General features: G+C 43.8%; 1 protein-coding gene across 1 annotated transcript in view; it reads left to right on the plus strand.

Annotated features, from left to right (window-relative positions):
- LOC120535971 (out at first protein homolog) overlaps positions 1–14423 on the plus strand; it is a 48359-nt gene that overhangs the window by 14703 nt on the left and 19233 nt on the right. The gene's annotated exons all lie outside the window — the stretch shown is intronic.

The following is a 14423-nucleotide window of genomic DNA, read 5'->3' on the forward strand; positions in this document are numbered from 1 at the left end:
CAGCAGTGCATGCTGGGAAATGGCCAGCAGTTGAATTGCATTCATTCAACAACGGCTTCCCAATGGAGGCTGACCACAGAGACCTGGCAGGCAGAGCATGTGCAGGGTAGCTGTGGCCTTAAAGGTGCACCGGTTTCCAATCCGCTCATATCCTAATAAGCCACTGCCAAGGCTGTGAATTTGATGCAGACTAACGCTGGTAGCTGGCCAGGGGGATGAGTGGTGTAACTCGAGAAGGTGATGGAACGTTGTAAATCAAATGGGCTGCTGAAATTTGAATGAGCTGGGACTGCCTGACAACACGGTCTGGGACGCCGGCCAGGAGGGAGCTGCGGCAGTCCAGTCGAGAGATGAACGGCACACTTGAACATGGATGGTCAAGGAGGGGTGGAGCCCCCTGGCACACTAGGTGCAGGTGACATGGTCGCCAAGGGTAATGCACAGGGTCTTGGCAGCTTTTGAGTTTTTAGTGGTCGTCAATTGCCAGATTGTTGAGATCGCAAACGAATGGGACGGAGCTGTAGAAAATATCGGAGTGCTCTTCGTGTGCCATCTTTATAGCTCCTTGCATAGTGCAGACTACAGTATAACAGTTCATATCTACTAGCTTTACCATCACTGAAACAGAAGTATAGTACCGTGTAGAGCAATGCAGTATTACAGCAAACGGGACAACATTAAAAAAGAACAAACAACTGCAGTCTATTAAGCTCCAAAGTTAAAACCAACTTGTCAAGAGAAAACTTTAAAGACCAGCAATGTAAAAATACACTTTATGCAACGCTTCCCTCTTGATAGTCACGAAGTTCTGATTGTGTTGAAGCAGTAATTGGGGTCCCCTGTGAAGTTCCAGTCCCATCAGTTAATTTTGTGAAGTCTACGAGATGGATGTTTTTTCCACAACTGCAGTGGTGAGTGTGGAGGGATTGAAAAGAAACCTGACGCTTCCTTCTGGTCCTGAAAACCCGGAAATGCTGGTACGATACTGTTGTAAAATCTGTCAAGTGCTAGTATACTGCGCAGCCCTAGTCTCGATGTTGGACTAGAAGGAGCAGTTGTTCCCCACAATGAGCAGTCACATATTCTGTCTTGAACCCACTAGAATATCCTGTAAGGCCCCCGAAATTTAAACGGGATCGATGGATTCTCATGCTATGTACGATTCCTGGCGTTCATGTTGTCCTTGTTTAGTGTCTTCTGCTAGCCTAAGAAAGGCACCACATAAATAAAGGACGTTGAGTCTGTTCGATTGTGCTTGTTCGCTTGAGTTTTACGTTCTGATGGAGACTCTGTGTCTTTAAGCTGCTGTTTTCCAAAATGAAAATTAAAAAAAAGCATGTGTCTTTCTAGTTTCGCCCACAGTAGCTGGCTGTTCCTATTTGACCAGCATGCTGGTCACCTCATGGCCCAGGTTTTGTCCTTAATATTGCAATCTTGTGGCGTTTAGACCTCTGTGTTTCCAAGGGTACAGTAGTTGCGCCCTGGGGTTGAAAAATTGGATGCTGCTGCTTCATACCCCATGTCGGACATGACGTGTGACCCTGGACAAGTCCACAGTAGCCAGTGTGGTGTCCTGAACACAAAGAGTGCAATGCCTGAACAAAATTATCAGGAAAGCCTGGACGAACCCTGGACACACGCAAAGCTGGTCTGGAAAAGAGAATGATGGCAAAATTGGAAGAATCTCCTTCACCCTTTCCAGGAGGTGCTCTCTCTTGGAGAACTTTTTGCTTACAGGCTCATTCCTCCATGATGTGTTAAGAAGAACCTCTGGGGGTTTTTACTGCCCTCTGCGATCAGGCAATTCAGTGCTTCCACCCAAAGCCTGTGTTTCTGCTGCTGTATGCATTTGAATTTCCCCATAGGAGTAATAAAGTTTATCAAATCTAAGTGACTTGACCTGTCTTGCTTCATTTGTATCCACAATAAAAAGGCGCTATATAACCAGTGATTGCCCCGATCCTGCCTGCTCTCCCTGTGATATGAGCCTCCGTGTCTAATGCCCCGCAGGTTCCTCTTCATTTACGGCTCATTCTGTTACTTTTAGATCAGAGATTTAGCAGACATGGCATTTTACACAAGCTTTGTTTTTGGGATTTTCCTAATGAGTTGGTTGTCCAAAACTGTGCGAGCATTGAATGGCTTTGCTTGGCACCAACTCTGCCCAGCACTGGAGTGCGCAGGCAGCAGGAAGTGCCCGTGTCCTGTCATTTAGTGGCTGTCTCGCTTGTTTAGTTTGAGGACCTGTGACAGCTGCAGTCCAAACCGTCACTGTGCTCTGCAGTGGACATTTCTGCCCACCTTATCACATGCACTGTTTGCTGCTTGTGACCCCCTGACTTCTCGATCCGCCATCTGCTGGGTCCTAAAGTGCTGAGGGTATAGTGCCATGTTCTTCATTTTGTTTAGGTGCTTCATTTCTGGAATATCCAGTGCCAGTTACTGCCTTGCCTCTAATTCAGCTATTTCTGGTGCCTTGACGATTCAAAAAGAGCATTGATGGACCCCAAGAGATTGGAGTGGTGGCAAGGGTCCAATTGGTTGGCAGTAGGTGGTTGTACTGTCAAGGCTGGTATGATGGCATGGATTTGTTGTGCTGTGTTAGAGTACTGCCATGGGTGTGATGCACTACGATTGTCTTGGCACCAAAGTACTGTAGTGGGTTTACACGTCTGGTACAAAGACATTAGGATGGCATACTGCCGGGGCACTAGACAACTGGGGCTCACAATGAGCCAGCAAGCTAACAAGAGACTGGAATGTTGGCAAGTAAGGCCTCTGCATTGAATGCATTTACTGGCATGCACTGTTACATGGGGCTCATGTCATGGTTTAATCCTATAAACCTCTAGCTGAACTAGGCTGGCATCAGCACACTTGCGACTAGATGGCATGCTTGAATGGTTTGGACATTTGGATCCTCACGCAGGCATGCTGCTGGTTTACTGGACTTGTGTGGTGATGTGAGGTTCACACACAGCACATTCAGAAGCATTCAGACCCTTCACTTTGTTTGTATTTTGTGATGTTTCAGCCTTGTGCTAAATTTGTTTAATTTCTTTTACTTTCATCAATAAAGACTTGGTACCCGTGAATTACGAAGCAAAAAAAAATTAAGATTTTAGACATTCATGCCAATTTATTAACGATAAAAAAATTACACAAGTATCCAGAGGTTTTCCTCAGTATTTTGTTGAAGCCCCTGTGGCAGCAATTCCAACCTGGAGTTTTCTTGATTTTATGGGACAAGCTTCTCACACCTGGATTTGGGGATTTTCTGCCATTCTTCTCTGCACATCCCCTCCGGGTTAGATGGACGCCATCAGTAGACTGCTGTCTTCAGGCCTCTTCAGACATGTTCAATTGGGTTTATGTCTGAACTCTGGCTGGGCTGCTCAAGGACATTCCCCGAGTTGTCCCTAAGCCACTCCTGTGTTGTCTTTGCTTTGTCCTGTTGGAAGATGAACCTTCTGCCCAGCGTAAGGTCCAGAGTGCTCTGGGGAAGGTTTTTATTAAGGATATCTCTGTAATTTGCTTCATTCAGCTTTCCCTGGACTTGGACGATTCTCCCGGTCCCTAATGCTGGCAGCACCATGCTTTGTAATTGCAGTGGCACTGCACAGGTAAATGAGTGATGCCAGGCTTCCTCCACACATGACATTTAGAAATGAGGCCAAATAGCCCAATCCTGGTTTCATGAGACCAGACAGTCTTGTTTCTCACAGTATGGAAGTTCTGCAAACTCCAAGCAGCCATTCATGTGTCCTTTACTGGTGAGGGGCTTCCGTCTGTCCACTCAGCCGTAAAGCTGAGATCAGTGGAGTTGCAGTGATGGTTGTCCTTCTGGAAGTTTCTCCTGCGCAGGTTTTCGGGAGCTCTGTCAGATGAGCATTGGGTTCTTAGTCAACCCTCTTGTTAAGGCCCTTCAGCCACCATTGCTCAGTTTGAGCCAGTGCTAGGAAGAGTCGTGGTTGTTCCAAACTACTTTCACGTGTCTTTTACTGAGGAAGGGCTTCTGTCTGACCCCCTCAGATGTAAAGCCAAGGTTTGTGATGGTTGCCCTTCTGGAAGTTTCTTCTATCTCCACACAGGTTTGCTGAATCTCAGCCTGAGTGTGCATTGAGTTTTTGGTCATATCTCTTATTAAGATCCCTCTGCCACAATTGTTTAATATTAGCCAGCTCCAGGAACAGTCATGGTTGTTCCAAACCTCTTCCTTTTAAGAATTATGGGGACCACTGTGTTCTTGGGGAACCTTTAATGCTGTAGAATTGTTTTTTTTTTTTGTGTAGCGTTCCCTAGATTTGTGCTTTGACACCATCCTGGCTTCCAGCTTTGCAAGCAGTTCCTTTGACCTCATGACTTGGTTTTACCTCATCTGTGGGGCCTTCTGTAGTCAGGTTTGTGTCTCCCCAATCTGGTCCATTCAGGTGGACTTCAAACGTCTCTGTGATGGTCAATCGAATGGGATGCACCTCAGCTAAGCAAAGGGTCCAATTGTGTCAATGTGACAGTTCAGTTTATCTTTTTTTATAAATTGGCAAATAATGATAAAAATCCTGGTTTTTGGGTTATTGAGTGCTGCTGGATGAGGGGGGAAAGTGAATTTAAATCATTTTAGCACAAGGTTGCAAATAACCAAATGTGTAAAAAGTGAAGGGGTCTGAATGTTGGTTTGCTTCAGGATGAGAAACAAGTGAATGGCATGCCTGGGCACTTGAGATCCGTGCATTGGCATGGTACTGTCACGGTGCCTTGGGGCTGATCCACTGGTTTGTCACTGTGAATTCCTCTGTGAACTGGTTTGTCACCACACTGTGGGATCAGGTCCAAGACCCTGACAAGGATTGAGTGTGCTGGGTTGGCGTGCTGCCATGAGGTTTTTCTCACTGGCTTGGCATACAGATTGTTGCGCTTGCTCAAGTCTCTTCTTGAAGCACTGAGCATGCCTCCTCCACATGTCTCGGGGGTGAGAACGTGGCGCCTGGCTCTCCACAGAATTCCTAGCGCTCGGCCACAGACATGAAGCAGATGTTGGCTCTGAATGATTTGCTATTTCCATTATCTGAGCCAATTGCGGTCTTCTTACATGGAGGCATGGGGGCAGCAGTGTTGGGGATTGGGGGCGGATATGCGTGGTGCTGTGGGTCCCAGACAGATTTCACGCACAGTTGAAGTCTGCAGTTACATTTTATAGCATCTGACTGCCTCTTTTGCTGTCTGTCTGGTTTTGTTTCCTGAGGCCTGTGAAGACACTAGAAGGCCTCTCCTTACCTGGCAGCAAACAGTTAGGTGCTCTGATTGGTGGAAAAGCACCAGAGAGGTAAACAATTAACACTGTGTCCTTATTATAGAAAAGAAACCATCAGAAGGGTTGACTACGGGGAGAGGACAAAAGTGAAAAGGGAGATGACAAAATTGCTGCCTGCATGGCTTTAGAACCTTTGTCTTTCTGGAGGGTCAGCTTGTCCACTATGACAATACCACACCGAAGCACTACCCCTCTCACCCGCCATCTCACGCTCTCTCCTTATCCAGAGCCTGTTCTCTCTGCGGCCTGCCAGCTCAGTGTTCACCTGCACTCTTCTTCATGTTGTCCTCAATTTATCCTCCTCCTCCTCCTCCTCATGAGGTGGCTTTGAAACTGTAATGGAGTCACTTCATACCAAGCCAGAGTATCACATCCAGTGTGAGAGGCAGCCTTGCATTGGCTTTGAGTACTCCAGTTAAGATTTTCACCTTTAGTATCTTCTGGTTTGTCAGATCTCATGACCCTTCAGTTGCCCTTCAAGACCACTCTGTCCCATAGGTGCCATTCAGGCACTGTAACAGCTGTCACACACGTGCGCATGGGAGGCAGCTAAAGGGCGTCAGTGAGGGCGAAGCAGACCGGGATGTGGCAGAGTGCACCGATTCTTTTTCTCGCATCCCTGCAGACCATTCAAGGGAAATTCCACCTGGCCCTGGTGACGTCACTTCCGGGTGCAAACCTATAGATCAGTGTTTCCCAAACTCGGACCCCCTGTGGCTGCAGGTTTTTGTTCCAACCAGCTTCTGATTTTAATTGAACCCCTGGGTAATTAAGTGAACTGATATTTCCCAAGTTCTGTGTTTAGGGAACAATATAGAAATTAGTAAACTAAGTTTGCTTATATATATATATATATATATATATATATATATATATATATATATATATATATATATATATAAATAAAAATGTACCAAGCAGTTATATAGGAATAATGTATTTCTTTTTCTTTCTAACAGTATTTTCTCCTTGATTTGCATTCTACTTTTCAAGGTGTTCTAATTGTTTGTTTAATCCATAATTTACTAATTAGTGGGTCTGACTCTAAAGTAGTTGCAGCCTTTGATTGTTCACTATTGTTTGCCTGCATGTCTGATGTGCTCGTTTTAAATTGTCATTATTAAGATACAACGAAGGGGAAAACTGCACAGAGAAAGGGCAAAATATAATGAAATCAACAAAAGAGAGTTGAGCATTTAATTCTATAGCAAAAGCAGAAATATTTATAAATGTCTCCTAAATGTAAAAATCATGCTGCTATGCTTTTCTGAATGTCAAATAAAAGAAAAACAAATATCTGCTAATTAAATGAGCTCCGTGTTATCAGGTGTTGTCACTGATTAGGAATCCGGTTGGAACAAAAACCTGCAGCCACAGGGGGTCCCCAGGACCGAGTTTGGGAAACACTGCTATAGATGAAGAACTTTCCGTTTCCAGCCCGTTGATGTCATGTCCGGGCTCGAGCCTATGGTTGAAGACCCTTCCGATCCCGCCCCCTTTGATGTCCCCTGCTCCTTCAGTTCTTCAGTTCACACCAGTGCTATCTTTTTTTGCTTGCAAATAATATAATGGTGGCTGCCCCAAACCTTGCTATGGCTCATGATCAAGTTTGTGACACATCTGGCACTTCAGTCCAGGCCTCAGTGTTTTTTTTGATTTTTTTTTTTTTCTCAGTAGACAACCCAGGATCCTTCCCACTAACCTCCTGTGGAGCATTGCAATCTTCCATTCAGGCCGCCTTTCTCTCTCTTTGGCACAAACGGAATGAGCCTGTAGCTAAAAGTGAATAAAGGGAGAGCGCCTCCTGGAGGCGATTGGTGGTGATTTTCATGCTGGCATCCAATTTCTCCATCATTCTCTTTTACACAACCGCTTGCATGTGTCCAGGGTTCATCCAGGCTTTCCTGATAACTTTGTTCAGGGATTGTGCTCTTTTTGTGCTTTCCTAGGAGACTGCAGCGTAGGACTTGTCCAGGGTCACACTTTGTATGTGTGTGTGTATTCGACATGGGGTGTGAAGCAACAGCATCCAGTGTTTCAATTCCAGGACAAAACTACTGTACCCTTGAAGACACCGGGGTCCAAACACCACAAGAGTTTAATGTTAAGGTCAAAACCTGTGCCATGGAGTGGTCAAATAGAAATAGCCGGCCACTGTTGCTGAAATTAGCAAGACACATGCTTTTTTTTTTTTTTTTCTTTTTACAAAACGGCAGCTTAAAGACACACCGTCTCTCTGAAGCACAAGTTATAGCACCCCCTAGTGGTCCAGGCGTTCCCACACCATGTCATATACAATACAGTTTATTTTTGTAACGCCCAAAATCGCACAGGAAGTTCCGCAATGGGCTTTAACAGGCCCTGCCTCTTGACAGCCCCCCAGCCTTGACTCTCTGAGAAGACAAGGAAAAACTCCCAAAAAAAAACTTTGTAGGGAAAAATGGAAGAAACCTTGGGAACGGCAGTTCAAAGAGAGAGACCCCTTTCCGGGTAGGTTGGGCGTGCAGTGGGTGTCAAAAGAAGGGGGGGTCAATACAATACATATGTGTTGCTGTTCTATATCTGGAGGTCCTGCTCATCACCATTTAAGTGGGGCCATCACTCCTAATGACTCTCTACCAGCTGGATGACCCCTCATATCAAACGGAGGTCCGCTCCCTGCTGTGCTCTTATAGCTTTGAATCGAAGCACAGGTTGACTCTTTGAAGGCGCAGGTCTGTCCTTATTAGCAGCTAACATAGTACTCTCTTTGTCATTTCAATTTATGGCCGGCTGTAGGTCTTCCTCTTCCATGTAAATAAAGTCGCCTTGGGCTCCTGCCAACTTCTGCAATAAACTTTCCTCAACAGACTTTGGACCTCCACACCCACTTTAGAGATATTTTTTTTTTTTTTTTTGGGGAGAGATCAGTTCCTCTTAACTGTCCCACTGCTCTTTATCTGTTCATGATGGATTACGTTTATCAGTCTTTGCGGAACTTTGTTTTGATGAAGGCAGTGAGCTCGAAAATGGGTATATTCAAGACGGGACAGGCCCCCTGTTGGCTGCAGACCAACTTGTGAAAGCATTTACCTGGGAACTCTCTTACTCATCCCATCACCCTTTACGGTGGCATTCAACAATGTGGTGGTGAGGGTGAGGACTCCCACCTTCCATTACTGTAAGAGTAAAGTTCACGTACTGCGATTTTAGTGGGAAAGGGAAAGACTCCACTTACAATACAATTTATTTTTGCATCGCCCAAAATCACACAAGTAGTGCCACAATGGGCTTTATAGAGCCTGCCTCTTGCCAGGCCCCCTTGTAGGGAAAAAAAATGGAAGAAACCTTGGGAAACGCAGTTCAAAGAGAGACCCCTTTCCAGGTAGGTTGGCCATGCAGTGGGTGTCAAAAAGAAGGGGGTCAATACAATACATCGACCATAACACAAGTAATCCTCAATACAATATAAAAATAAAAATATTACAAGTATGGAGGAGAATTTAACAGTAGATGATATCACATAATATGATTTGGATTTGTTCAGAGTCCTGGAGACCTCGGCCGTCAAGCTGCCTCGGCCTATTGGCCATTCCACAGCTGAAACAGCGCTGGGCCAGCCAATCCGATGAAAGGACCCCTCTACCCCATTATTCCTGCGATCCTCCATCAGAGATGATTTTATCTTTAGGCAGGCAAAACAACTTGGCAGGTTGGCCATGGCACCAAGTGCCACATTTGAGTACTGATAAGAGAAACGGAATAGGTGAGTGTTAGTAACAAATTCTAACTACCATGTTACTTATGTTTTAGTGCTAATGACTAACAACAGAGATACAGTCTGTACAGTTAATCAGCAGCTCTAGTCAGGGTGTGTTAAACTGAAGTAGTGAGTCTTTAGCCGGGATTTAAAAGCTGAGACCGAAGGGGCATCTCTTATAGTAGCAGGCAGACCATTTCACGGTTTAGGGGGTCCTGTAACTAAAAGCTCGACCTCCCACAGTTATTTTATTAAGCCTTGGAATCAAAAGCAGACCGGCATCTTGAGATCTTAATGTGTGCTCAGGTTTGTAAGTCATGATAAGTTCAGACAAGTAAGCTGGCCCTTGGCCATTTAATGCTTTATATGTTAAAAGGAGGATTTTGAAATCTGCCCTAAATTTAACCGGGAGCCAGTGTAAGGATTTAAGAACTGGAGTTATGTGTTCGTATTTTCTTGTTCTTGTAATAATTCTTACAGCAACATTTTGGATTAACTGGAGGCTGTAGAAAGAACAGTTTGAACATCCAGTGAACACCGCATTGCAGTAGTCAATCCGACTAGAATACTACTAGGCTGCATTGTTAATATTTATTATTCTTAATGCCTTACTAACTCTCAATGTCAATCCTGTAAAAACCTGAGTGAATCTCTATCTTGATATTCTGTTAAAATTTTGACTTTGCTATTGTTACCAGATTTGAGCCTCAGTACCGGTAGCATAGCAAAACGTTTCTGAAGCAAGTGACTGCCCCTTCTTACCTTCTTACTCCAACCTCCCTGGTGTGCCACGCCATTGTGCTGCATAGATTACCTCTTGATAGCTGTGCTGTCCCAATTGTGAGAAAGCAAGGAAGGTGGTGGGGGTCCCCTGTAAATTTCCGATTGTGTTAAAGTGTGTACTTTTGTGAAGGCTATGAAACAGATTTTTTTTTTTTTCAAAACTCCAATAGACGCAGGTGGATTAAGAGGAAAGCTGAGGTTTACTTCCAGTACCGAAAATCCTGGAACAGCACCAGTACTGTTTTAAAATGTGCATTTTCTGGTACTTTTTCAGTACTGGTATAATAAAAATAATAATTCTTTCCATTTATATAAAATGCTTTCCTCGCTACTCAAAGCGCTTTACTTAGTGAGTGAGGAGCCATTTCAACCACCACCAATGTGCAGCATCCACCTGATGCGACGGCGGACGTTTTAGCACCGGTATGCTCGCCACACATTAGCTGTTAGGGGTGAAGGTGTGAGAGAGAGAGAGAGACAATTATAGACAGGGGTTGATTGGGGGGCCAGAATGACTGGGTCGTGGCGGGCAGTTGAGCCAGGGCATCGGGGTACACCTTGCGCTTTACAAAGGATGCTCAGATCTCTTTAATGACCACAGAGTGTCAAGACCTCAGTTTTATGTCTCATCCGAAGGACGGCTCTATATTTACAACACTGTGTCCCTATCACTCCACTGGGGCATTGAGATCCACGTTCAGCCACAGGGTCAGTGACTCCTGCTGGCCTCTCCAACACCTCTTCATCTCTACCAGACAACTCGACTGGAAAGCAAAAGGAGGATCCAGTTTCCCAAATGACTTCCAAGTAAAAATGGGGAAAGATTTGCTTTTATCAAGAGCTCGATTAAAGATGTGCTTCTTGTCATCATTGCTTTACCTCACAGGCCCGAGGTGAGAGGTTTACTGTTCAATTTCCCCCCTTTTTCTCCCTCTCTCTCTGTCTAACCCTGACAGGCCTGAGATAAGATGTGTCCTTAAAATTCCCGTCGCCCACCAGAGATCAAATGAAAGGTTCTGTCAGGATTCTTCTACCCTGTCACAAATCTGCTCATAAAGGACATTTACTATACATACGGGACTGTCAAGATGTCATTATCCTGTGGATTTTAGAAGAGAGGCTTAGATTTTGTTAGGGTAAGAATGCGATCTGTGAAGATTTTTGTTATCCTAGATTTTGCCAGCAAGGCTTGTTCTTAAGTTCCCATTTCTGCAAGCGGTCTGAGCTGAGACATTTGTTGTCATAGTTCTCGTAAAGTAGAACAGTTTGGCCAAGAGGCAATGTCCAGCTTGTGTTACTCTACGACTGAGTGGGTAAATAAAATTTGTACTAATATTCCTTTACTATACTAGCGACTGGGAGCCTGATCGAATCTGGCTGCAAATTCTACGTTTGTGAAATCCACACATTCTCTGCAAAGAATTTGTTTTTTTAAGTCCTTGAAATGATTTTGTTATCGTGGCACTGATTTGTGCTTAAAATGGACCTTTTTCGGCCGATGTAATGAAGAGCTTGCTGTTTAAACGGGGCTGCGAGACATGAACTCGGCTCTTCAGCGCACCTCATTTGATTTTTTTCTGGCAAACAAATTTTCGAAACAAACCGGATTTTACACCTCTAATCAGAGTCGGAGTAATAATTATGTTGGCGTGGTCATTTTAGATCTGAAATCGGCTAAAATTTAAACAGTGACCGTTGTTAATACCCAGCCGTCATTACTTAGTTTGCCAATACATGTCAAAAGGACGGATGCCAAAACCCTACGGCCCAAAGATAGATTTCGACGTACCAAGCAAATGGCGATACGTTTTAAATTACTTACGGTTCCGGAGCTGTCGAAGGGTTTAAGTCAGTCGATGATGTTAGTCCTGGAAAGTACGCCCCACCAAACCAACATTCCAAAAACCAATCGAACTTACTATTATCTGCTCGAACCCACACCGACTTACTATACTCGGCTTTCCAGCGGCGTCACTGAAGCATTCGAACATTCTTAGCCAATCATGCAATACTGCGTCCGCGTTTGCCACGTTATGTTCTAACTACAGAGGCAGAGTCCCATTGCATGGTTCTAACTTGTATTGAGTTATTGAGGTATTGACGCAAACACTTTACATATGGATAGTATCAAATTGATCCGAACACCATACGTACGGGGTATTGAGGATGCGAACACCATACGTACGGGGTATTGACGTGAACACCATACATACGAATAGTATCAAATTATATATAAGGATAAACCAGGCAGTGAGATGCACAAATCAAGATTTGGTAGTGTGAAGGACTTGGCCTGAATGTTTCATCACCCTACAGGCTGTTCAACAAAGTACATCCTCTTGAAATACCGTGACTGTAAAGGTAGTGGTGAGATGGTCTCTTTCTGGAGATGTCATCACCTTACCAGATTTCACTAAGGGGAAAAAAGGGGGTAATATAGTGGGTCAGTGGTTAGCGATGCTGCCTCTGTGGAGTTTGCACATTCTTCATGTGTCTGTGTGCCAGGCCCACTAACCGGAGTACCATACCATACCCATACCATTTTCTAAACCTGTGTCATCCTGAGCAGGGTTACAGGGGTCTGGATCCTATCTTAGAAAGGATAGAATACAAGGCAGGAATAAATCTTCACAATGAACACACTCGCACACACTTGGGACAATTTAGTATCACCAGATCACCAAACCTGCCTGTCTTTGCACTGTGGGAGAAACTGGAGCACACTGTGCAACCTTCACACAGTCCGAATCAGAACATCTTTATTGTCATTGTAACAAATACAACGAAATTAGGTGCAGTCCCTGCGGTGTCAAAATATAAATAAATATAATTACAATAGGATAAGAAGAAATAAGGTAGAACACGAACATTCAACATGAGACCTTAATTGCACGTGAACACTATTGCACAAGCTGCATTGGAGGTGATTAGATGGCATTCAGTGCCCGAATAGCAACAGGGTAGAAACTTATTCAGTCTATTAGTCATTGTTTTGATGCTCCTATAGCTTGTGCCTGATGGCAACAGTTAGAACATGTCGTGAGTGGGGTGTGAGGAGTCTTTTAAAATGCTTTCCGCTTTCCTGAGGCAGCGAGAGCTGTGCAGTTCATCCAGAGAGGGTAAAGAACAGCCGATGATCTGCTGGGCAGTCTTTACGATCCGCTGAAGTGTTTTCCTCCTTACTACAAGACAACAGCACTACCACTGCGCCACTGTGCTCCCTATCACCGAAGTAAGGTAATAGAATTATTTTCATATTCAAATGACAGTTCCTGTCCAAAACATAAAAGGCAGACAACCAAAGTGCTGCCCAGCCGTCTTGTGGTGCAGAATCATATAAATGGCTCAGTGGGGAGCTTATTGGTTTAGAGTGAAGGCGCTCCATTATGTGTTACATGGACTATTAAATAAAACGCTTTACGGTGAATGCTGTTCCTTTAATTCAGGTGTCATTTATTAACATTAGCTTGGCTGTTAAGAAAGCAGTTCTCTGGATTGTAAATCTTCACACAAAGTTTACAAACTGGATTATAAAATGTCTTTACCGAACCGGAGATTCACTTGACATTCCTGGAGCTCAATTACCAGAAGATATTCATCATATTTAAATATGCGGTTGGCAGTGGCACAGAATGGACTTAATCACCTCATCTTACTTTGGGTGAAATTTGACTTGGAAAACTCTTTCGAGGACTTCTAACTATTTGTTGGCCAAAGTAATTTAGTCTTAATTCTCTGGAGCTGGATTACATCCCAGGTGCTTTGAGTGACAATCACTAGCCTGGGTGAGGGACCAGCTCTGCACACTACTCTGTTTTGCAGCCACTAAAAACACAAAAAACCATCCATCAGTGCGCATTTATTTACTAAACTGGCTACACTGTTCAACGTAGATTTCAACATTAACGTTTGCAGTGCACCATCTATTGGAATGTGTTTTTATAACGCATTTAGTAATGAAATGCATTGCATTTGTTATTCCAACAGATGGTACATCACAAACATTTGTAGTACTAAAATGCATTGCATATCTTTTGGAATGAAAATGCTGATGACTCTGTTATATGCCATTTGGTATGGGAGTTCTACAAGCAGTGTTACTGTTTGTGATACACCATCTGTTGGAATGATATATGTACAGTATATATATATGATATATATGTGTGTGTATATATAATATATAAAATCTGCTGAAATGCATATGTCTCTGTTATGCCATTTGGTATGGGATTTGTAAAAGCAGTATTCATGTTTGTGATGTGTCGTCTGTTAGAATGACAAATGCAATGCATAAATCTCTGTTATACGCCTTTTGCTATGAGATTTGTAAAAGCAATGTTCGTGTTTGTGATGTACCATCTGTTGGAATGACAAATGCAATGCATATGTCTCTCTTGTGCCATTTGGTATGGGATTTGTAAAAGCAGTGTTCATGTTTGTGATGCAATATTTGTTGGAATAACAGAGACATAGCAACCAAATGCACACAGTGAGACTTGTCCTTTTATTAAGGTGGATGTCTCCAAATTGTGTGATGCTCTTTTTTAGAGCAGAGTTTTGCATTAGTTATTATGGGTTATTGGAATTCAT

This window comes from Polypterus senegalus, chromosome 9, assembly GCF_016835505.1.
Source record: "Polypterus senegalus isolate Bchr_013 chromosome 9, ASM1683550v1, whole genome shotgun sequence".
NCBI classification, from domain to species: Eukaryota; Metazoa; Chordata; class Cladistia; order Polypteriformes; family Polypteridae; genus Polypterus; species Polypterus senegalus.